The following is a 26,069-nucleotide window of genomic DNA, read 5'->3' as shown; positions in this document are numbered from 1 at the left end:
AAACACTCTGGTCGGACACGGCATCCTGGCTCTGGCCTTCTACATACTCTGGACAGACACGGCATCCTAGCTCTGGCCTTCTAGATACTCTGGTCGGACACGGCATGCTATCTCTGGCCTTCTAAACACACTGATCGGACACGGCATCCTAGCTCTGGCATTCTAGACACGCTGGTCAGACACAGCATCCGAGCTCTGGCGTTCTAGATACTCTGGTCAGACACAGCATCCTAGCTCTGGCATTCTAGATACTCTGGTCGGACACGGCATCCTAGATCTGACATTCTAGATACTCTGGTCGGACACGGCATCCTAGCTCTGGCATTCTAGATAATCTGGTCGGACACGGCATCCTAGCTCTGGCATTCTAGATAATCTGGTCGGACACGGCATCCTAGCTCTGACATTCTAGATACTCTGGTCGGACACGGCATCCTAGCTCTGGCATTCTAGATACTCCGGTCGGACACGGCATCCTAGCTCTGGCATTCTACACACTCTGCTCGGACACGGCATCCTAGCTCTGGCATTCTAGATACTCTGGTCGGACACGGCATGCTAGCTCTGGCCTTCTAAACACACTGATCGGACACGGCATCCTAGCTCTGGCATTCTAGACACTCTGGTCAGACACAGCATCCGAGCTCTGGCGTTCTAGATACTCTGGTCAGACACAGCATCCTAGCTCTGGCATTCTAGATACTCTGGTCGGACACGGCATCCTAGCTCTGACATTCTAGATACTCTGGTCGGACACGGCATCCTAGCTCTGGCATTCTAGATAATCTGGTCGGACACGGCATCCTAGCTCTGGCATTCTAGATAATCTGGTCGGACACGGCATCCTAGCTCTGACATTCTAGATACTCTGGTATGACTCGGCATCCTAGCTCTGGCATTCTACACACTCTGGTCGGACACGGCATCCTAGCTCTGGCATTCTAAACACTCTGGTCGGACACGGCATCCTGGCTCTGGCCTTCTAAACACACTGATCGGACACGGCATCCTAGCTCTGGCATTCTAGACACTCTGGTCCGACACGGCATCCGAGCTCTGGCGTTCTAGATACTCTGGTCGGACACGGCATCCTAGCTCTGGCATTCTAGACACTCTGGTCAGACACGGCATCCGAGCTCTGGCATTCTAGACACTCTGGTCAGACACGGCATCCGAGCTCTGGCATTCTAGACACTCTGGGCAGACACGGCATCCGAGCTCTGGCATTCTAGATGCACTGGTCAGACACGGCATCTGAGCTCTGGCATTCTAGACACTCTGGTCAGACACGGCATCCGAGCTCTGGCATTCTAGATACTCTGGTCAGACACGGCATCTGAGCTCTGGCATTCTAGATACTCCGGTCGGACACGGCATCCTAGCGCAGGCATTCTAGATACTCCGGTCGGACACGGCATCCTAGCTCTGGCATTCTACACACTCTGGTCGGACACGGCATCCTAGCTCTGGCATTCTAAACACTCTGGTCGGACACGGCATCCTAGCTCTGGCATTCTAAACACTCTGGTCGGACACGGCATCCTGGCTCTGGCCTTCTACATACTATGGACAGACACGGCATCCTAGCTCTGGCCTTCTAGATACTCTGGTCGGACACGGCATGCTAGCTCTGGCCTTCTAAAGACACTGATCGGACACGGCATCCTAGCTCTGGCATTCTAGACACTCTGGTCCGACACGGCATCCGAGCTCTGGCGTTCTAGATACTCTGGTCGGACACGGCATCCTAGCTCTGGCATTCTAGACACTCTGGTCAGACACGGCATCCGAGCTCTGGCATTCTAGACACTCTGGTCAGACACGGCATCCGAGCTCTGGCATTCTAGATACTCTGGTCAGACACGGCACCCTAGCTCTTGCATTCTAGACACTCTGGTCAGAGACGGCATCCGAGCTCGGGCATTCTAGATACTCTGGTCAGACACGGCTCCCTAGCTCTGGCATTCTAGATACTCTGGTCGGTCACGGCACCCTAGCTCTGGCATTGCAGATACTCTGGTCAGACACGGCATCCTAGCTCTGGCGTTCTAGATACTCTGGGCAGACACGGCATCCGAGCTCTGGCATTCTAGATGCACTGGTCAGACACGGCATCTGAGCTCTGGCATTCTAGACACTCTGGTCAGACACGGCATCCGAGCTCTGGCATTCTAGATACTCTGGTCAGACACGGCACCCTAGCTCTTGCATTCTAGACACTCTGGTCAGAGACGGCATCCGAGCTCGGGCATTCTAGATACTCTGGTCAGACACGGCTCCCTAGCTCTGGCATTCTAGATACTCTGGTCGGTCACGGCACACTAGCTCTGGCATTGCAGATACTCTGGTCAGACACGGCATCCTAGCTCTGGCCTTCTAAACACTCTGGTCGGACACGGCATCCTAGCTCTGGCATTCTAGACACTCTGGTCAGACACGGCATCCGAGCTCTGGCATTCTAGATACTCTGGTCAGACACGGCATCCTAGCTCTGGCATTCTACACACTCTGGTCGGACACGGCATCCTAGCTCTGGCATTCTAGACACTCTAGTCCGACACCGCATCCGAGCTCTGGCGTTCTAGATAATATGGTCGGACACGGCATCCTAGCTCTGACATTCTAGATACTCTGGTATGACTCGGCATCCTAGCTCTGGCATTCTACACACTCTGGTCGGACACGGCATCCTAGCTCTGGCATTCTAAACACTCTGGTCGGACACGGCATCCTGGCTCTGGCCTTCTAAACACACTGATCGGACACGGCATCCTAGCTCTGGCATTCTAGACACTCTGGTCCGACACGGCATCCGAGCTCTGGCGTTCTAGATACTCTGGTCGGACACGGCATCCTAGCTCTGGCATTCTAGACACTCTGGTCAGACACGGCATCCGAGCTCTGGCATTCTAGACACTCTGGTCAGACACGGCATCCGAGCTCTGGCATTCTAGACACTCTGGGCAGACACGGCATCCGAGCTCTGTCATTCTAGATGCACTGGTCAGACACGGCATCTGAGCTCTGGCATTCTAGACACTCTGGTCAGACACGGCATCCGAGCTCTGGCATTCTAGATACTCTGGTCAGACACGGCATCTGAGCTCTGGCATTCTAGATACTCCGGTCGGACACGGCATCCTAGCGCAGGCATTCTAGATACTCCGGTCGGACACGGCATCCTAGCTCTGGCATTCTACACACTCTGGTCGGACACGGCATCCTAGCTCTGGCATTCTAAACACTCTGGTCGGACACGGCATCCTGGCTCTGGCCTTCTACATACTCTGGACAGACACGGCATCCTAGCTCTGGCCTTCTAGATACTCTGGTCGGACACGGCATGCTAGCTCTGGCCTTCTAAAGACACTGATCGGACACGGCATCCTAGCTCTGGCATTCTAGACACTCTGGTCCGACACGGCATCCGAGCTCTGGCGTTCTAGATACTCTGGTCGGACACGGCATCCTAGCTCTGGCATTCTAGACACTCTGGTCAGACACGGCATCCGAGCTCTGGCATTCTAGACACTCTGGTCAGACACGGCATCCTAGCTCTGGCATTCTAAACACTCTGGTCGGACACGGCATCCTGGCTCTGGCCTTCTACATACTCTGGACAGACACGGCATCCTAGCTCTGGCCTTCTAGATACTCTGGTCGGACACGGCATGCTAGCTCTGGCCTTCTAAAGACACTGATCGGACACGGCATCCTAGCTCTGGCATTCTAGACACTCTGGTCCGACACCGCATCCGAGCTCTGGCGTTCTAGATAATCTGGTCGGACACGGCATCCTAGCTCTGACATTCTAGATACTCTGGTATGACTCGGCATCCTAGCTCTGGCATTCTACACACTCTGGTCGGACACGGCATCCTAGCTCTGGCATTCTAAACACTCTGGTCGGACACGGCATCCTGGCTCTGGCCTTCTAAACACACTGATCGGACACGGCATCCTAGCTCTGGCATTCTAGACACTCTGGTCCGACACGGCATCCCAGCTCTGGCGTTCTAGATACTCTGGTCGGACACGGCATCCTAGCTCTGGCATTCTAGACACTCTGGTCAGACACGGCATCCGAGCTCTGGCATTCTAGACACTCTGGTCAGACACGGCATCCGAGCTCTGTCATTCTAGATGCACTGGTCAGACACGGCATCTGAGCTCTGGCATTCTAGACACTCTGGTCAGACACGGCATCCGAGCTCTGGCATTCTAGATACTCTGGTCAGACACGGCATCTGAGCTCTGGCATTCTAGATACTCCAGTCGGACACGGCATCCTAGCTCTGGCATTCTAGACACTCTGGTCGGACACGGCATCCAAGCTCTAGCATTCTAGACACTCTGGTCTGACACGGCATCCTAGCTCTGGCATTCTAGATACTCTGGTCAGACACGGCATCCTAGCTCTGGCATTCTAAATACTCTGGTCGGACACGGCATCCTGGCTCTGGCATTCTAAACACTCTGGTCGGACACGGCATCCTAGCTCTGGCATTCAAAACACTCTGGTCGGAAACGGCATCCTAGCTCTGGCATTCTAAACACTCTGGTCGGACACGGCATCCTGGCTCTGGCATTCTAAACACTCTGGTCGGACACGGCATCCTTGCTCTGGCATTCTAAACACTCTGGTCGGACACGGCATCCTGGCTCTGGCCTTCTACATACTCTGGACAGACACGGCATCCTAGCTCTGGCCTTCTAGATACTCTGGTCGGACACGGCATGCTAGCTCTGGCCTTCTAAACACACTGATCGGACACGGCATCCTAGCTCTGGCATTCTAGACACGCTGGTCAGACACAGCATCCGAGCTCTGGCGTTCTAGATACTCTGGTCAGACACAGCATCCTAGCTCTGGCATTCTAGATACTCTGGTCGCACACGGCATCCTAGCTCTGACATTCTAGATACTCTGGTCGGACACGGCATCCTAGCACTGGCATTCTAGATAATCTGGTCGGACACGGCATCCTAGCTCTGGCATTCTAGATAATCTGGTCGGACACGGCATCCTAGCTCTGACATTCTAGATACTCTGGTCGGACACGGCATCCTAGCTCTGGCATTCTAGTTACTCTGGTCGGACACGGCATCCTAGCGCAGGCATTCTAGATACTCCGGTCGGACACGGCATCCTAGCTCTGGCATTCTACACACTCTGGTCGGACACGGCATCCTAGCTCAGGCATTCTAGATACTCTGGTCGGACACGGCATGCTAGCTCTGGCCTTCTAAACACACTGATCGGACACGGCATCCTAGCTCTGGCATTCTAGACACTCTGGTCAGACACAGCATCCGAGCTCTGGCGTTCTAGATACTCTGGTCAGACACAGCATCCTAGCTCTGGCATTCTAGATACTCTGGTCGGACACGGCATCCTAGCTCTGACATTCTAGATACTCTGGTCGGACACGGCATCCGAGCTCTGGCATTCTAGACACTCTGGTCAGACACGGCATCCGAGCTCTGGCATTCTAGATACTCCAGTAAGGCACCGCTCCCTAGCTCTGGCATTCTAGATACTCTGGTCAGACACGGCGTCCTAGTTCTGGCGTTCTATCTACTCTGGTCGGACATGGCATCCTAGCTCTGGCAATCTAACTACTCTGGTCGGACACGGCATCCTGGCTCTGGCATTCTAACTACTCTGGTCAGACACGGCATCCTAGCTCTGGCAATCTAACTACTCTGGTCGGACACGACATCCTAGCTCTGGCATTCTAGACAAACTGGTCGGACACGGCATCCTAGCTCCGGCATTCTAGATACTCTGGTCGGACACGGCATCCTAGCTCTGGCATTCTAGACACACTGGTCAGACACGGCATCCTAGCTCTGGCATTCTAGATACTCTGGTCAGACACGGCATCCTAGCTCTGACATTCTAGATACTCTGGTCGGACACGGCATCCTAGATCTGGCATTCTAGATAATCTGGTCGGACACGGCATCCTAGCTCTGGCATTCTAGATACTCTGGTCGGACACGGCATCCTAGCTCTGGCATTCTAGATACTCTAGTCAGACACGGCATCCTAGCTCTGGCCTTCTAGATACTCTGGACAGACACGGCATCCGAGCTCTGGCATTCTAGATACTCTGGTCAGACACGGCATCCTAGCTCTGGCATTCTAGACACTCTGGTCGGACACGGCATCCAAGCTCTAGCATTCTAGACACTCTGGTCTGACACGGCATCCTAGCTCTGGCATTCTAGATACTCTGGTCAGACACGGCATCCTAGCTCTGGCATTCTAAATACTCTGGTCGGACACGGCATCCTGGCTCTGGCATTCTAAACACTCTGGTCGGACACGGTATCCTAGCTCTGGCATTCAAAACACTCTGGTCGGAAACGGCATCCTAGCTCTGGCATTCTAAACACTCTGGTCGGACACGGCATCCTGGCTCTGGCATTCTAAACACTCTGGTCGGACACGGCATCCTTGCTCTGGCATTCTAAACACTCTGGTCGGACACGGCATCCTGGCTCTGGCCTTCTACATACTCTGGACAGACACGGCATCCTAGCTCTGGCCTTCTATATACTCTGGTCGGACACGGCATGCTAGCTCTGGCCTTCTAAACACACTGATCGGACACGGCATCCTAGCTCTGGCATTCTAGACACGCTGGTCAGACACAGCATCCGAGCTCTGGCGTTCTAGATACTCTGGTCAGACACAGCATCCTAGCTCTGGCATTCTAGATACTCTGGTCGGACACGGCATCCTAGCTCTGACATTCTAGATACTCTGGTCGGACACGGCATCCTAGCTCTGGCATTCTAGATAATCTGGTCGGACACGGCATCCTAGCTCTGACATTCTAGATACTCTGGTATGACTCGGCATCCTAGCTCTGGCATTCTACACACTCTGGTCGGACACGGCATCCTAGCTCTGGCATTCTAAACACTCTGGTCGGACACGGCATCCTGGCTCTGGCCTTCTAAACACACTGATCGGACACGGCATCCTAGCTCTGGCATTCTAGACACTCTGGTCCGACACGGCATCCGAGCTCTGGCGTTCTAGATACTCTGGTCGGACACGGCATCCTAGCTCTGGCATTCTAGACACTCTGGTCAGACACGGCATCCGAGCTCTGGCGTTCTACATACTCTGGTCAGACACAGCATCCTAGCTCTGGCATTCTAGATACTCTGGTCGGACACGGCATCCTAGCTCTGACATTCTAGATACTCTGGTCGGACACGGCATCCTAGCTCTGGCATTCTAGATAATCTGGTCGGACACGGCATCCTAGCTCTGGCATTCTAGATAATCTGGTCGGACACGGCATCCTAGCTCTGACATTCTAGATACTCTGGTCGGACACGGCATCCTAGCTCTGGCATTCTAGACACTCTGGTCAGACACGGCATCCGAGCTCTGGCATTCTAGATACTCTGATCAGACACGGCATCCTAGCTCTGGCATTCTAGATAATCTGGTCGGACACGGCATCCTAGCTCTGGCATTCTAGGTACTCTGGTCGGACACGGCATCCTAGCTCTGGCATTCTAGATACTCTGGTCGGACATGGCATCCTAGCTCTGGCATTCAAGATACTCTGGTCAGACACGGCATCCTAGCTCTGGCCTTCTAGATACTCTGGACAGACACGGCATCCGAGCTCTGGCATTCTAGATACTCTGGTCAGACACGGCATCCTAGCTCTGGCATTCTAGGTACTCTGGTCGGTCACGGCACCCTAGCTCTGGCATTCTAGATACTCTGGTCGGACACGGCATCCTAGCTCTGGCATTCTAGACACTCTGGTCAGACACGGCATCCGAGCTCTGGCATTCTAGATACTCTGGTCAGACACGGCATTCTAGCTCTGGCATTCTAGATAATCTGGTCGGACACGGCATCCTAGCTCTGGCATTCTAGGTACTCTGGTCGGACACGGCATCCTAGCTCTGGCATTCTAGATAGTCTGGTCGGATACGGCATTCTAGCTCTGGCATTCAAGATACTCTGGTCAGACACGGCATCCTAGCTCTGGCCTTCTAGATACTCTGGACAGACACCGCATCCGAGCTCTGGCATTCTAGATACTCTGGTCAGACACGGCATCCTAGCTCTGGCATTCTAGATACTCTGGTCGGACACGGCATCCTAGCGCAGGCATTCTAGATACTCCGGTCGGACACGGCATCCTAGCTCTGGCATTCTAGATACTCTGGTCGGACACGGCATCCTAGCGCAGGCATTCTAGACACTCTGGTCAGACACGGCATCCGAGCTCTGGCATTCTAGATACTCTGGTCGGACATGGCATCCTAGCTCTGGCATTCAAGATACTCTGGTCAGACACGGCATCCTAGCTCTGGCCTTCTAGATACTCTGGACAGACACGGCATCCGAGCTCTGGCATTCTAGATACTCTGGTCAGACACGGCATCCTAGCTCTGGCATTCTAGGCACTCTGGTCGGTCACGGCACCCTAGCTCTGGCATTCTAGATACTCTGGTCGGACACGGCATCCTAGCTCTGGCATTCTAGATACTCTGGTCGGACACGGCATCCTAGCGCAGGCATTCTAGATACTCCGGTCGGACACGGCATCCTAGCTCTGGCATTCTACACACTCTGGTCGGACACGGCATCCTAGCTCTGGCATTCTAAACACTCTGGTCGGACACGGCATCCTAGCTCTGGCATTCTAAACACTCTGGTCGGACACGGCATCCTGGCTCTGGCCTTCTACATACTCTGGACAGACACGGCATCCTAGCTCTGGCCTTCTAGATACTCTGGTCGGACACGGCATCCTAGCTCTGGCATTCTAGACACTCTGGTCCGACACGGCATCCGAGCTCTGGCGTTCTAGATACTCTGGTCGGACACGGCATCCTAGCTCTGGCATTCTAGACACTCTGGTCAGACACGGCATCCGAGCTCTGGCATTCTAGACACTCTGGTCGGACACGGCATCCTAGCTCTGGCATTCTAGATACTCTGGTCGGACATGGCATCCTAGCTCTGGCATTCAAGATACTCTGGTCAGACACGGCATCCTAGCTCTGGCCTTCTAGATACTCTGGACAGACACGGCATCCGAGCTCTGGCATTCTAGATACTCTGGTCAGACACGGCATCCTAGCTCTGGCATTCTAGGCACTCTGGTCGGTCACGGCACCCTAGCTCTGGCATTCTAGATACTCTGGTCGGACACGGCATCCTAGCTCTGGCATTCTAGATACTCTGGTCGGACACGGCATCCTAGCGCAGGCATTCTAGATACTCCGGTCGGACACGGCATCCCAGCTCTGGCATTCTACACACTCTGGTCGGACACGGCATCCTAGCTCTGGCATTCTAAACACTCTGGTCGGACACGGCATCCTAGCTCTGGCATTCTAAACACTCTGGTCGGACACGGCATCCTGGCTCTGGCCTTCTACATACTCTGGACAGACACGGCATCCTAGCTCTGGCCTTCTAGATACTCTGGTCGGACACGGCATGCTAGCTCTGGCCTTCTAAACACACTGATCGGACACGGCATCCTAGCTCTGGCATTCTAGACACTCTGGTCCGACACGGCATCCGAGCTCTGGCGTTCTAGATACTCTGGTCGGACACGGCATCCTAGCTCTGGCATTCTAGACACTCTGGTCAGACACGGCATCCGAGCTCTGGCATTCTAGACACTCTGGTCAGACACGGCATCCGAGCTCTGGCATTCTAGACACTCTGGGCAGACGCGGCATCCGAGCTCTGGCATTCTAGATGCACTGGTCAGACACGGCATCTGAGCTCTGGCATTCTAGATACTCTGGTCAGACACGGCACCCTAGCTCTGGCATTCTAGACACTCTGGTCAGACACCGCATCCGAGCTCCGGCATTCTAGATACTCTGGTCAGACACGGCACCCTAGCTCTTGCATTCTAGACACTCTGGTCAGACACGGCATCCGAGCTCGGGCATTCTGGATACTCTGGTCAGACACGGCTCCCTAGCTCTGGCATTCTAGATACTCTGGTCGGTCACGGCACCCTAGCTCTGGCATTGCAGATACTCTGGTCAGACACGGCATCCTAGCTCTGGCCTTCTAAACACTCTGGTCGGACACGGCATCCGAGCTCTGGCATTCTAGATACTCTGGTCAGACACGGCATCCTAGCTCTGGCATTCTAGATAATCTGGTCGGACACGGCATCCTAGCTCTGGCATTCTAGGTACTCTGGTCGGACACGGCATCCTAGCTCTGGCATTCTAGATACTCTGGTCGGACATGGCATCCTAGCTCTGGCATTCAAGATACTCTGGTCAGACACGGCATCCTAGCTCTGGCCTTCTAGATACTCTGGACAGACACGGCATCCGAGCTCTGGCATTCTAGATACTCTGGTCAGACACGGCATCCCAGCTCTGGCATTCTAGGCACTCTGGTCGGTCACGGCACCCTAGCTCTGGCATTCTAGATACACTGGTCGGACACTGCATCCTAGCTCTGGCATTCTAGATACTCTAGTCAGACACGGCATCCTAGCTCTGGCCTTCTAGATACTCTGGACAGACACGGCATCCGAGCTCTGGCATTCTAGATACTCTGGTCAGACACGGCATCCTAGCTCTGGCATTCTAGACACTCTGGTCAGACACGGCACCCTAGCTCTGGCATTCTAGACACTCTGGTCAGACACGGCATCCGAGCTCGGTCATTCTAGATACTCTGGTCAGACACGGCTCCCTAGCTCTGGCATTCTAGATACTCTGGTCCGTCACGGCACCATAGCTCTGGCATTGCAGATACTCTGGTCAGACACGGCATCCTAGCTGTGGCCTTCTAAACACTCTGGTCGGACACGGCATCCTAGCTCTGGCATTCTAGACACTCTGGTCAGACACGGCATCCGAGCTCTGGCATTCTAGACACTCTGGTCAGACACGGCATCCGAGCTCTGGCATTCTAGATACTCTGGTCAGACACGGCACCCTAGCTCTGGCATTCTAGACACTCTGGTCAGACACGGCTCCCTAGCTCTGGCATTCTAGATACTCTGGTCGGTCACGGCACCCTAGCTCTGGCATTGCAGATACTCTGGTCAGACACGGCACCCTAGCTCTGGCATTCTAGGTACTCTGGTCGGACACGGCATCCTAGCTCTGGCCTTATGGATACTCTGGTCGGTCACGGCATCCTAGCTCTGGCCTTCTAAACGCTCTGGTCGGACACGGCATCCTAGCTCTGGCATTCTAGACACTCTGGTCAGACACGGCATCCGAGCTCTGGCATTCTAGACACTCTGGTCAGACACGGCATCCGAGCTCTGGCATTCTAGATACTCCAGTAAGACACGGCTCCCTAGCTCTGGCATTCTAGATACTCTGGTCGGACACGGCATCTTAGCTCCAGCCTTATGGATACTCTGGTCAGACACGGCATCCTAGCTCTGGCATTATAGATAATCTGGTCGGACACGGCATCCTAGCTCTGGCATTCTAGGTACTCTGGTCGGACACGGCATCCTAGCTCTGGCATTCTAGATACTCTGGTCGGACATGGCATCCTAGCTCTGGCATTCAAGATACTCTGGTCAGACACGGCATCCTAGCTCTGGCCTTCTAGATACTCTGGACAGACACGGCATCCGAGCTCTGGCATTCTAGATACTCTGGTCAGACACGGCATCCTAGCTCTGGCATTCTAGGCACTCTGGTCGGTCACGGCACCCTAGCTCTGGCATTCTAGATACTCTGGTCGGACACGGCATCCTAGCTCTGGCATTCTAGATACTCTGATCGGAGACGGCATCCTAGCGCAGGCATTCTAGATACTCCGGTCGGACACGGCATCCTAGCTCTGGCATTCTACACACTCTGGTCGGACACGGCATCCTAGCTCTGGCATTCTAAACACTCTGGTCGGACACGGCATCCTAGCTCTGGCATTCTAAACACTCTGGTCGGACACGGCATCCTGGCTCTGGCCTTCTACATACTCTGGACAGACACGGCATCCTAGCTCTGGCCTTCTAGATACTCTGGTCGGACACGGCATGCTAGCTCTGGCCTTCTAAACACACTGATCGGACACGGCATCCTAGCTCTGGCATTGTAGACACTCTGGTCCGACACGGCATCCGAGCTCTGGCGTTCTAGATACTCTGGTCGGACACGGCATCCTAGCTCTGGCATTCTAGACACTCTGGTCAGACACGGCATCCGAGCTCTGGCATTCTAGACACTCTGGTCGGACACGGCATCCTAGCTCTGGCATTCTAGATACTCTGGTCGGACATGGCATCCTAGCTCTGGCATTCAAGATACTCTGGTCAGACACGGCATCCTAGCTCTGGCCTTCTAGATACTCTGGACAGACACGGCATCCGAGCTCTGGCATTCTAGATACTCTGGTCAGACACGGCATCCTAGCTCTGGCATTCTAGGCACTCTGGTCGGTCACGGCACCCTAGCTCTGGCATTCTAGATACTCTGGTCGGACACGGCATCCTAGCTCTGGCATTCTAGATACTCTGGTCGGACACGGCATCCTAGCGCAGGCATTCTAGATACTCCGGTCGGACACGGCATCCTAGCTCTGGCATTCTACACACTCTGGTCGGACACGGCATCCTAGCTCTGGCATTCTAAACACTCTGGTCGGACACGGCATCCTAGCTCTGGCATTCTAAACACTCTGGTCGGACACGGCATCCTGGCTCTGGCCTTCTACATACTCTGGACAGACACGGCATCCTAGCTCTGGCATTCTAGACACTCTGGTCAGACACGGCATCCGAGCTCTGGCTTTCTAGACACTCTGGTCAGACACGGCATCCGAGCTCTGGCATTCTAGACACTCTGGGCAGACACGGCATCCGAGCTCTGGCATTCAAGATGCACTGGTCAGACACGGCATCTGAGCTCTTGCATTCTAGATACTCTGGTCAGACACGGCACCCTAGCTCTGGCATTCTAGACACTCTGGTCAGACACGGCATCCGAGCTCCGGCATTCTAGATACTCTGGTCAGACACGGCACCCTAGCTCTTGCATTCTAGACACTCTGGTCAGACACGGCATCCGAGCTCGGGCATTCTAGATACTCTGGTCAGACACGGCTCCCTAGCTCTGGCATTCTTGATACTCTGGTCGGTCACGGCACCCTAGCTCTGGGATTGCAGATACTCTGGTCAGACACGGCATCCTAGCTCTGGCCTTCTAAACACTCTGGTCGGACACGGCATCCGAGCTCTGGCATTCTAGATACTCTGGTCAGACACGGCATCCTAGCTCTGGCATTCTAGATAATCTGGTCGGACACAGCATCCTAGCTCTGGCATTCTAGGTACTCTGGTCGGACACGGCATCCTAGCTCTGGCATTCTAGATACTCTGGTCGGACATGGCATCCTAGCTCTGGCATTCAAGATACTCTGGTCAGACACGGCATCCGAGCTCTGGCATTCTAGATACTCTGGTCAGACACGGCATCCCAGCTCTGGCATTCTAGGCACTCTGGTCGGTCACGGCACCCTAGCTCTGGCATTCTAGATACACTGGTCGGACACGGCATCCTAGCTCTGGCATTCTAGATACTCTGGACAGACACGGCATCCGAGCTCTGGCATTCTAGACACTCTGGTCAGACACGGCATCCGAGCTCTGGCATTCTAGACACACTGGTCAGACACGGCATCCGAGCTCTGGCATTCTAGACACTCTGGTCAGACACGGCATCCGAGCTCTGGCATTCTAGATACTCTGGTCAGACACGGCACCCTAGCTCTGGCATTCTAGACACTCTGGTCAGACACGGCATCCGAGCTCGGGCATTCTAGATACTCTGGTCAGACACGGCTCCCTAGCTCTGGCATTCTAGATACTCTGGTCGGTCACGGCACCCTAGCTCTGGCATTGCAGATACTCTGGTCAGACACGGCACCCTAGCTCTGGCATTCTAGGTACTCTGGTCGGACACGGCATCCTAGCTCTGGCCTTATGGATACTCTGGTCGGACACGGCATCCTAGCTCTGGCCTTCTAAACACTCTGGTCGGACACGGCATCCTAGCTCTGGCATTCTAGACACTCTGGTCAGACACGGCATCCGAGCTCTGGCATTCTAGACACTCTGGTCAGACACGGCATCCGAGCTCTGGCATTCTAGATACTCCAGTAAGACACGGCTCCCTAGCTCTGGCATTCTAGATACTCTGGTCGGACACGGCATCTTAGCTCCAGCCTTATGGGTACTCTGGTCAGACACGGCATCCTAGCTCTGGCATTATAGACACTCTGGTCAGACACGGCATCCGAGCTCTGGCATTCTAGATACTCTGGTCAGACACGGCGTCCTAGCTCTGGCGTTCTATCTACTCTGGTCGGACATGGCATCCTAGCTCTGGCAATCGAGCTACTCTGGTCGGACACGGCATCCTGGCTCTGGCATTCTAACTACTCTGGTCGGACACGGCATCCTAGCTCTGGCATTCTAGACAAACTGGTCGGACACGGCATCCTAGCTCCGGCATTCTAGATACTCTGGTCGGACACGGCATCCTAGCTCTGGCATTCTAGACACACTGGTCAGACACGGCATCCTAGCTCTGGCATTCTAGATACTCTGGTCAGACACGGCATCCTAGCTCTGACATTCTAGATACACTGGTCGGACACGGCATCCTAGCTCTGGCATTCTAGATAATCTGGTCGGACACGTCATCCTAGCTCTGGCATTCTAGATACTCTGGTCGGACACGGCATCCTAGCTCTGGCATTCTAGATACTCTAGTCAGACACGGCATCCTAGCTCTGGCATTCTAGATAATCTGGTCGGACACGTCATCCTAGCTCTGGCATTCTAGATACTCTGGTCGGACACGGCATCCTAGCTCTGGCATTCTAGATACTCTGGACAGACACAGCATCCAAGCTCTGGCATTCTAGATACTCTAGTCAGACACGGCATCCTAGCTCTGGCATTCTAGATAATCTGGTCGGACACGGCATCCTAGCTCTGGCCTTCTAGATACTCTGGACAGACACGGCATCCTAGCTCTGGCATTCTAGATACTCTGGTCAGACACGGCATCCTAGCTCTGGCATTCTAGACACTCTGGTCGGACACGGCATCCAAGCTCTGGCATTCTAGACACTCTGGTCTGACACGGCATCCGAGCTCTGGCATTCTAGATACTCTGGTCAGACACGGCACCCTAGCTCTGGCATTCTAGATACTCTGGTCAGACACGGCACCCTAGCTCTGGCATTCTAGGTACTCTGGTCGGACACGGCATCCTAGCTCTGGCCTTATGGATACTCTGGTCGGACAGGGCATCCTAGCTCTGGCATTCTAGACACTCTGGTCAGACACGGCACCCTAGCTCTGGCATTCTAGGTACTCTGGTCGGACACGGCATCCTAGCTCTGGCCTTATGGATACTCTGGTCGGACACGGCATCCTAGCTCTGGCCTTCTAAACACTCTGGTCGGACACGGCATCCTAGCTCTGGCATTCTAGACACTCTGGTCAGACACGGCATCCGAGCTCTGGCATTCTAGACACTCTGGTCAGACACGGCATCCGAGCTCTGGCATTCTAGATACTCCAGTAAGACACGGCTCCCTAGCTCTGGCATTCTAGATACTCTGGTCGGACACGGCATCTTAGCTCCGGCCTTATGGATACTCTGGTCAGACACGGCATCCTAGCTCTGGCATTATAGACACTCTGGTCAGACACGGCATCCGAGCTCTGGCATTCTAGATACTCTTGTCAGACACGGCGTCCTAGCTCTGGCGTTCTATCTACTCTGGTCAGACACGGCATCCCAGCTCTGGCATTCTAGGCACTCTGGTCGGTCACGGCACCCTAGCTCTGGCATTCTAGATACACTGGTCGGACACGGCATCCTAGCTCTGGCATTCTAGATACTCTAGTCAGACACGGCATCCTAGCTCTGGCCTTCTAGATACTCTGGACAGACACGGCATCCGAGCTCTGGCATTCTAGATACTCTGGTCAGACACGGCACCCTAGCTCTGGCATTCTAGACACTCTCGTCAGACACGGCATCCGAGCTCGGGCATTCTAGATACTCTGGTCAGGCACGGCTCCCTAGCTCTGGCATTCTAGATACTCTGGTCCGTCACGGCACCATAGCTCTGGCATTGCAGATTCTCTGGTCAGACACGGCATCCTAGCTGTGGCCTTCTAAACACTCTGGTCGGACACGGCATCCTAGCTCTGGCATTCTAGACACTCTGGTCAGACACGGCATCCGAGCTCTGGCATTCTAGACACTCTGGTCAGACACGGCATCCGAGCTCTGGCATTCTAGACACTCTGGTCAGACACGGCATCCTAGCTCTGGCCTTCTAGATACTCTGGACAGACACGGCATCCGAGCTCTGGCATTCTAGATACTCTGGTCAGACACGGCATCCTAGCTCTGGCATTCTAGGCACTCTGGTCGGTCACGGCACCCTAGCTCTGGCATTCTAGATACTCTGGTCGGACACGGCATCCTAGCTCTGGCATTCTAGATACTCTGATCGGAGACGGCATCCTAGCGCAGGCATTCTAGATACTCCGGTCGGACACGGCATCCTAGCTCTGGCATTCTACACACTCTGGTCGGACACGGCATCCTAGCTCTGGCATTCTAAACACTCTGGTCGGACACGGCATCCTAGCTCTGGCATTCTAAACACTCTGGTCGGACACGGCATCCTGGCTCTGGCCTTCTACATACTCTGGACAGACACGGCATCCTAGCTCTGGCCTTCTAGATACTCTGGTCGGACACGGCATGCTAGCTCTGGCCTTCTAAACACACTGATCGGACACGGCATCCTAGCTCTGGCATTGTAGACACTCTGGTCCGACACGGCATCCGAGCTCTGGCGTTCTAGATACTCTGGTCGGACACGGCATCCTAGCTCTGGCATTCTAGACACTCTGGTCAGACACGGCATCCGAGCTCTGGCATTCTAGACACTCTGGTCGGACACGGCATCCTAGCTCTGGCATTCTAGATACTCTGGTCGGACATGGCATCCTAGCTCTGGCATTCAAGATACTCTGGTCAGACACGGCATCCTAGCTCTGGCCTTCTAGATACTCTGGACAGACACGGCATCCGAGCTCTGGCATTCTAGATACTCTGGTCAGACACGGCATCCTAGCTCTGGCATTCTAGGCACTCTGGTCGGTCACGGCACCCTAGCTCTGGCATTCTAGATACTCTGGTCGGACACGGCATCCTAGCTCTGGCATTCTAGATACTCTGGTCGGACACGGCATCCTAGCGCAGGCATTCTAGATACTCCGGTCGGACACGGCATCCTAGCTCTGGCATTCTACACACTCTGGTCGGACACGGCATCCTAGCTCTGGCATTCTAAACACTCTGGTCGGACACGGCATCCTAGCTCTGGCATTCTAAACACTCTGGTCGGACACGGCATCCTGGCTCTGGCCTTCTACATACTCTGGACAGACACGGCATCCTAGCTCTGGCCTTCTAGATACTCTGGTCGGACACGGCATGCTAGCTCTGGCCTTCTAAACACACTGATCGGACACGGCATCCTAGCTCTGGCATTCTAGACACTCTGGTCCGACACGGCATCCGAGCTCTGGCGTTCTAGATACTCTGGTCGGACACGGCATCCTAGCTCTGGCATTCTAGACACTCTGGTCAGACACGGCATCCGAGCTCTGGCTTTCTAGACACTCTGGTCAGACACGGCATCCGAGCTCTGGCATTCTAGACACTCTGGGCAGACACGGCATCCGAGCTCTGGCATTCAAGATGCACTGGTCAGACACGGCATCTGAGCTCTTGCATTCTAGATACTCTGGTCAGACACGGCACCCTAGCTCTGGCATTCTAGACACTCTGGTCAGACACGGCATCCGAGCTCCGGCATTCTAGATACTCTGGTCAGACACGGCACCCTAGCTCTTGCATTCTAGACACTCTGGTCAGACACGGCATCCGAGCTCGGGCATTCTAGATACTCTGGTCAGACACGGCTCCCTAGCTCTGGCATTCTTGATACTCTGGTCGGTCACGGCACCCTAGCTCTGGGATTGCAGATACTCTGGTCAGACACGGCATCCTAGCTCTGGCCTTCTAAACACTCTGGTCGGACACGGCATCCGAGCTCTGGCATTCTAGATACTCTGGTCAGACACGGCATCCTAGCTCTGGCATTCTAGATAATCTGGTCGGACACAGCATCCTAGCTCTGGCATTCTAGGTACTCTGGTCGGACACGGCATCCTAGCTCTGGCATTCTAGATACTCTGGTCGGACATGGCATCCTAGCTCTGGCATTCAAGATACTCTGGTCAGACACGGCATCCGAGCTCTGGCATTCTAGATACTCTGGTCAGACACGGCATCCCAGCTCTGGCATTCTAGGCACTCTGGTCGGTCACGGCACCCTAGCTCTGGCATTCTAGATACACTGGTCGGACACGGCATCCTAGCTCTGGCATTCTAGATACTCTGGACAGACACGGCATCCGAGCTCTGGCATTCTAGACACTCTGGTCAGACACGGCATCCGAGCTCTGGCATTCTAGACACACTGGTCAGACACGGCATCCGAGCTCTGGCATTCTAGACACTCTGGTCAGACACGGCATCCGAGCTCTGGCATTCTAGATACTCTGGTCAGACACGGCACCCTAGCTCTGGCATTCTAGACACTCTGGTCAGACACTGCATCCGAGCTCGGGCATTCTAGATACTCTGGTCAGACACGGCTCCCTAGCTCTGGCATTCTAGATACTCTGGTCGGTCACGGCACCCTAGCTCTGGCATTGCAGATACTCTGGTCAGACACGGCACCCTAGCTCTGGCATTCTAGGTACTCTGGTCGGACACGGCATCCTAGCTCTGGCCTTATGGATACTCTGGTCGGACACGGCATCCTAGCTCTGGCCTTCTAAACACTCTGGTCGGACACGGCATCCTAGCTCTGGCATTCTAGACACTCTGGTCAGACACGGCATCCGAGCTCTGGCATTCTAGACACTCTGGTCAGACACGGCATCCGAGCTCTGGCATTCTAGATACTCCAGTAAGACACGGCTCCCTAGCTCTGGCATTCTAGATACTCTGGTCGGACACGGCATCTTAGCTCCAGCCTTATGGGTACTCTGGTCAGACACGGCATCCTAGCTCTGGCATTATAGACACTCTGGTCAGACACGGCATCCGAGCTCTGGCATTCTAGATACTCTGGTCAGACACGGCGTCCTAGCTCTGGCGTTCTATCTACTCTGGTCGGACATGGCATCCTAGCTCTGGCAATCGAGCTACTCTGGTCGGACACGGCATCCTGGCTCTGGCATTCTAACTACTCTGGTCGGACACGGCATCCTAGCTCTGGCATTCTAGACAAACTGGTCGGACACGGCATCCTAGCTCCGGCATTCTAGATACTCTGGTCGGACACGGCATCCTAGCTCTGGCATTCTAGACACACTGGTCAGACACGGCATCCTAGCTCTGGCATTCTAGATACTCTGGTCAGACACGGCATCCTAGCTCTGACATTCTAGATACACTGGTCGGACACGGCATCCTAGCTCTGGCATTCTAGATAATCTGGTCGGACACGTCATCCTAGCTCTGGCATTCTAGATACTCTGGTCGGACACGGCATCCTAGCTCTGGCATTCTAGATACTCTAGTCAGACACGGCATCCTAGCTCTGGCATTCTAGATAATCTGGTCGGACACGTCATCCTAGCTCTGGCATTCTAGATACTCTGGTCGGACACGGCATCCTAGCTCTGGCATTCTAGATACTCTGGACAGACACAGCATCCAAGCTCTGGCATTCTAGATACTCTAGTCAGACACGGCATCCTAGCTCTGGCATTCTAGATAATCTGGTCGGACACGGCATCCTAGCTCTGGCCTTCTAGATACTCTGGACAGACACGGCATCCTAGCTCTGGCATTCTAGATACTCTGGTCAGACACGGCATCCTAGCTCTGGCATTCTAGACACTCTGGTCGGACACGGCATCCAAGCTCTGGCATTCTAGACACTCTGGTCTGACACGGCATCCGAGCTCTGGCATTCTAGATACTCTGGTCAGACACGGCACCCTAGCTCTGGCATTCTAGATACTCTGGTCAGACACGGCACCCTAGCTCTGGCATTCTAGGTACTCTGGTCGGACACGGCATCCTAGCTCTGGCCTTATGGATACTCTGGTCGGACAGGGCATCCTAGCTCTGGCATTCTAGACACTCTGGTCAGACACGGCACCCTAGCTCTGGCATTCTAGGTACTCTGGTCGGACACGGCATCCTAGCTCTGGCCTTATGGATACTCTGGTCGGACACGGCATCCTAGCTCTGGCCTTCTAAACACTCTGGTCGGACACGGCATCCTAGCTCTGGCATTCTAGACACTCTGGTCAGACACGGCATCCGAGCTCTGGCATTCTAGACACTCTGGTCAGACACGGCATCCGAGCTCTGGCATTCTAGATACTCCAGTAAGACACGGCTCCCTAGCTCTGGCATTCTAGATACTCTGGTCGGACACGGCATCTTAGCTCCGGCCTTATGGATACTCTGGTCAGACACGGCATCCTAGCTCTGGCATTATAGACACTCTGGTCAGACACGGCATCCGAGCTCTGGCATTCTAGATACTCTTGTCAGACACGGCGTCCTAGCTCTGGCGTTCTATCTACTCTGGTCAGACACGGCATCCCAGCTCTGGCATTCTAGGCACTCTGGTCGGTCACGGCACCCTAGCTCTGGCATTCTAGATACACTGGTCGGACACGGCATCCCAGCTCTGGCATTCTAGATACTCTAGTCAGACACGGCATCCTAGCTCTGGCCTTCTAGATACTCTGGACAGACACGGCATCCGAGCTCTGGCATTCTAGATACTCTGGTCAGACACGGCACCCTAGCTCTGGCATTCTAGACACTCTCGTCAGACACGGCATCCGAGCTCGGGCATTCTAGATACTCTGGTCAGGCACGGCTCCCTAGCTCTGGCATTCTAGATACTCTGGTCCGTCACGGCACCATAGCTCTGGCATTGCAGATTCTCTGGTCAGACACGGCATCCTAGCTGTGGCCTTCTAAACACTCTGGTCGGACACGGCATCCTAGCTCTGGCATTCTAGACACTCTGGTCAGACACGGCATCCGAGCTCTGGCATTCTAGACACTCTGGTCAGACACGGCATCCGAGCTCTGGCATTCTAGACACTCTGGTCAGACACGGCATCCGAGCTCTGGCATTCTAGATACTCTGGTCAGACACGGCACCCTAGCTCTGGCATTCTAGACACTCTGGTCAGACACGGCATCCGAGCTCGGGCATTCTAGATACTCTGGTCAGACACGGCTCCCTAGCTCTGGCATTCTAGATACTCTGGTCGGTCACGGCACCCTAGCTCTGGCATTGCAGATACTCTGGTCAGACACGGCACCCTAGCTCTGGCATTCTAGGTACTCTGGTCGGACACGGCATCCTAGCTCTGGCCTTATGGATACTCTGGTCGGACACGGCATCCTAGCTCTGGCCTTCTAAACACTCTGGTCGGACACGGCATCCTAGCTCTGGCATTCTAGACACTCTGGTCAGACACGGCATCCGAGCTCTGGCATTCTAGACACTCTGGTCAGACACGGCATCCGAGCTCTGGCATTCTAGATACTCCAGTAAGACACGGCTCCCTAGCTCTGGCATTCTAGATACTCTGGTCGGACACGGCATCTTAGCTCCAGCCTTATGGATACTCTGGTCAGACACGGCATCCTAGCTCTGGCATTATAGACACTCTGGTCAGACACGGCATCCGAGCTCTGGCATTCTAGATACTCTGGTCAGACACGGCGTCCTAGCTCTGGCGTTCTATCTACTCTGGTCGGACATGGCATCCTAGCTCTGGCAATCGAGCTACTCTGGTCGGACACGGCATCCTGGCTCTGGCATTCTAACTACTCTGGTCGGACACGGCATCCTAGCTCTGGCATTCTAGACAAACTGGTCGGACACGGCATCCTAGCTCCGGCATTCTAGATACTCTGGTCGGACACGGCATCCTAGCTCTGGCATTCTAGACACACTGGTCAGACACGGCATCCTAGCTCTGGCATTCTAGATACTCTGGTCAGACACGGCATCCTAGCTCTGACATTCTAGATACACTGGTCGGACACGGCATCCTAGCTCTGGCATTCTAGATAATCTGGTCGGACACGTCATCCTAGCTCTGGCATTCTAGATACTCTGGTCGGACACGGCATCCTAGCTCTGGCATTCTAGATACTCTAGTCAGACACGGCATCCTAGCTCTGGCATTCTAGATAATCTGGTCGGACACGTCATCCTAGCTCTGGCATTCTAGATACTCTGGTCGGACACGGCATCCTAGCTCTGGCATTCTAGATACTCTGGACAGACACAGCATCCAAGCTCTGGCATTCTAGATACTCTAGTCAGACACGGCATCCTAGCTCTGGCATTCTAGATAATCTGGTCGGACACGGCATCCTAGCTCTGGCCTTCTAGATACTCTGGACAGACACGGCATCCTAGCTCTGGCATTCTAGATACTCTGGTCAGACACGGCATCCTAGCTCTGGCATTCTAGACACTCTGGTCGGACACGGCATCCAAGCTCTGGCATTCTAGACACTCTGGTCTGACACGGCATCCGAGCTCTGGCATTCTAGATACTCTGGTCAGACACGGCACCCTAGCTCTGGCATTCTAGATACTCTGGTCAGACACGGCACCCTAGCTCTGGCATTCTAGGTACTCTGGTCGGACACGGCATCCTAGCTCTGGCCTTATGGATACTCTGGTCGGACAGGGCATCCTAGCTCTGGCATTCTAGACACTCTGGTCAGACACGGCACCCTAGCTCTGGCATTCTAGGTACTCTGGTCGGACACGGCATCCTAGCTCTGGCCTTATGGATACTCTGGTCGGACACGGCATCCTAGCTCTGGCCTTCTAAACACTCTGGTCGGACACGGCATCCTAGCTCTGGCATTCTAGACACTCTGGTCAGACACGGCATCCGAGCTCTGGCATTCTAGACACTCTGGTCAGACACGGCATCCGAGCTCTGGCATTCTAGATACTCCAGTAAGACACGGCTCCCTAGCTCTGGCATTCTAGATACTCTGGTCGGACACGGCATCTTAGCTCCGGCCTTATGGATACTCTGGTCAGACACGGCATCCTAGCTCTGGCATTATAGACACTCTGGTCAGACACGGCATCCGAGCTCTGGCATTCTAGATACTCTTGTCAGACACGGCGTCCTAGCTCTGGCGTTCTATCTACTCTGGTCGGACATGGCATCCTAGCTCTGGCAATCGAGCTACTCTGGTCAGACACGTCATCCTGGCTCTGGCATTCTAACTACTCTGGTCGGACACGGCATCCTAGCTCTGGCATTCTAGACAAACTGGTCGGACACGGCATCCTAGCTCCGGCATTCTAGATACTCTGGTCGGACACGGCATCCTAGCTCTGGCATTCTAGACACACTGGTCAGACACGGCATCCTAGCTCTGGCATTCTAGATACTCTGGTCAGACACGGCATCCTAGCTCTGACATTCTAGATACACTGGTCGGACACGGCATCCTAGCTCTGGCATTCTAGATAATCTGGTCGGACACGTCATCCTAGCTCTGGCATTCTAGATACTCTGGTCGGACACGGCATCCTAGCTCTGGCATTCTAGATACTCTAGTCAGACACGGCATCCTAGCTCTGGCATTCTAGATAATCTGGTCGGACACGTCATCCTAGCTCTGGCATTCTAGATACTCTGGTCGGACACGGCATCCTAGCTCTGGCATTCTAGATACTCTGGACAGACACAGCATCCAAGCTCTGGCATTCTAGATACTCTAGTCAGACACGGCATCCTAGCTCTGGCATTCTAGATAATCTGGTCGGACACGGCATCCTAGCTCTGGCCTTCTAGATACTCTGGACAGACACGGCATCCTAGCTCTGGCATTCTAGATACTCTGGTCAGACACGGCATCCTAGCTCTGGCATTCTAGACACTCTGGTCGGACACGGCATCCAAGCTCTGGCATTCTAGACACTCTGGTCTGACACGGCATCCGAGCTCTGGCATTCTAGATACTCTGGTCAGACACGGCACCCTAGCTCTGGCATTCTAGATACTCTGGTCAGACACGGCACCCTAGCTCTGGCATTCTAGGTACTCTGGTCGGACACGGCATCCTAGCTCTGGCCTTATGGATACTCTGGTCGGACAGGGCATCCTAGCTCTGGCATTCTAGACACTCTGGTCAGACACGGCACCCTAGCTCTGGCATTCTAGGTACTCTGGTCGGACACGGCATCCTAGCTCTGGCCTTATGGATACTCTGGTCGGACACGGCATCCTAGCTCTGGCCTTCTAAACACTCTGGTCGGACACGGCATCCTAGCTCTGGCATTCTAGACACTCTGGTCAGACACGGCATCCGAGCTCTGGCATTCTAGACACTCTGGTCAGACACGGCATCCGAGCTCTGGCATTCTAGATACTCCAGTAAGACACGGCTCCCTAGCTCTGGCATTCTAGATACTCTGGTCGGACACGGCATCTTAGCTCCGGCCTTATGGATACTCTGGTCAGACACGGCATCCTAGCTCTGGCATTATAGACACTCTGGTCAGACACGGCATCCGAGCTCTGGCATTCTAGATACTCTTGTCAGACACGGCGTCCTAGCTCTGGCGTTCTATCTACTCTGGTCGGACATGGCATCCTAGCTCTGGCAATCTAACTACTCTGGTCGGACACGGCATCCTGGCTCTGGCATTCTAACTACTCTGGTCGGACACGGCATCCTAGCTCTGGCATTCTAGACAAACTGGTCGGACACTGCATCCAAGCTCCGGCATTCTAGATACTCTGGTCGGACACGGCATCCTAGCTCTGGCATTCTAGACACACTGGTCAGACACGGCATCCTAGCTCTGGCATTCTAGATACTCTGGTCAGACACGGCATCCTAGCTCTGACATTCTAGATACTCTGGTCGGACACGGCATCCTAGCTCTGGCATTCTAGATACTCTGGTCAGACACGGCATCCTAGCTCTGGCATTCTAGACACTCTGGTGGGACACGGCATCCAAGCTCTGGCATTCTAGACACTCTGGTCTGACACGGCATCCTAGCTCTGGCATTCTAGATACTCTGGTCAGACACGGCATCCTAGCTCTGGCATTCTAAATACTCTGGTCGGACACGGCATCCTGGCTCTGGCATTCTAAACACTCTGGTCGGACACGGCATCCTAGCTCTGGCATTCAAAACACTCTGGTCGGACACGGCATCCTAGCTCTGGCATTCTAAACACTCTGGTCGGACACGGCATCCTGGCTCTGGCATTCTAATCACTCTGGTCGGACACGGCATCCTTGCTCTGGCATTCTAAACACTCTGGTCGGACACGGCATCCTGGCTCTGGTCTTCTACATACTCTGGACAGACACGGCATCCTAGCTCTGGCCTTCTAGATACTCTGGTCGGACACGGCATGCTAGCTCTGGCCTTCTAAACACACTGATCGGACACGGCATCCTAGCTCTGGCATTCTAGACACTCTGGTCAGACACAGCATCCGAGCTCTGGCGTTCTAGATACTCTGGTCAGACACAGCATCCTAGCTCTGGCATTCTAGATACTCTGGTCGGACACGGCATCCTAGCTCTGACATTCTAGATACTCTGGTCGGACACGGCATCCTAGCTCTGGCATTCTAGATACTCTGGTCAGACACGGCACCTTAGCTCTGGCATTCTAGACACTCTGGTCAGATACGGCATCCGAGCTCAGTCATTCTAGATACTCTGGTCAGACACGGCTCCCTAGCTCTGGCATTCTAGATACTCTGGTCGGTCACGGCACCCTAGCTCTGGCATTGCAGATACTCTGGTCAGACACAGCACCCTAGCTCTGGCATTCTAGGTACTCTGGTCGGACACGGCATCCTAGCTCTGGCCTTATGGATACTCTGGTCGGACACGGCATCCTAGCTCTG

Source organism: Hypanus sabinus, chromosome 5, assembly GCF_030144855.1.
Source record: "Hypanus sabinus isolate sHypSab1 chromosome 5, sHypSab1.hap1, whole genome shotgun sequence".
Taxonomy (NCBI): domain Eukaryota; kingdom Metazoa; phylum Chordata; class Chondrichthyes; order Myliobatiformes; family Dasyatidae; genus Hypanus; species Hypanus sabinus.
Note: the sequence above shows the minus strand (reverse complement) of the source record.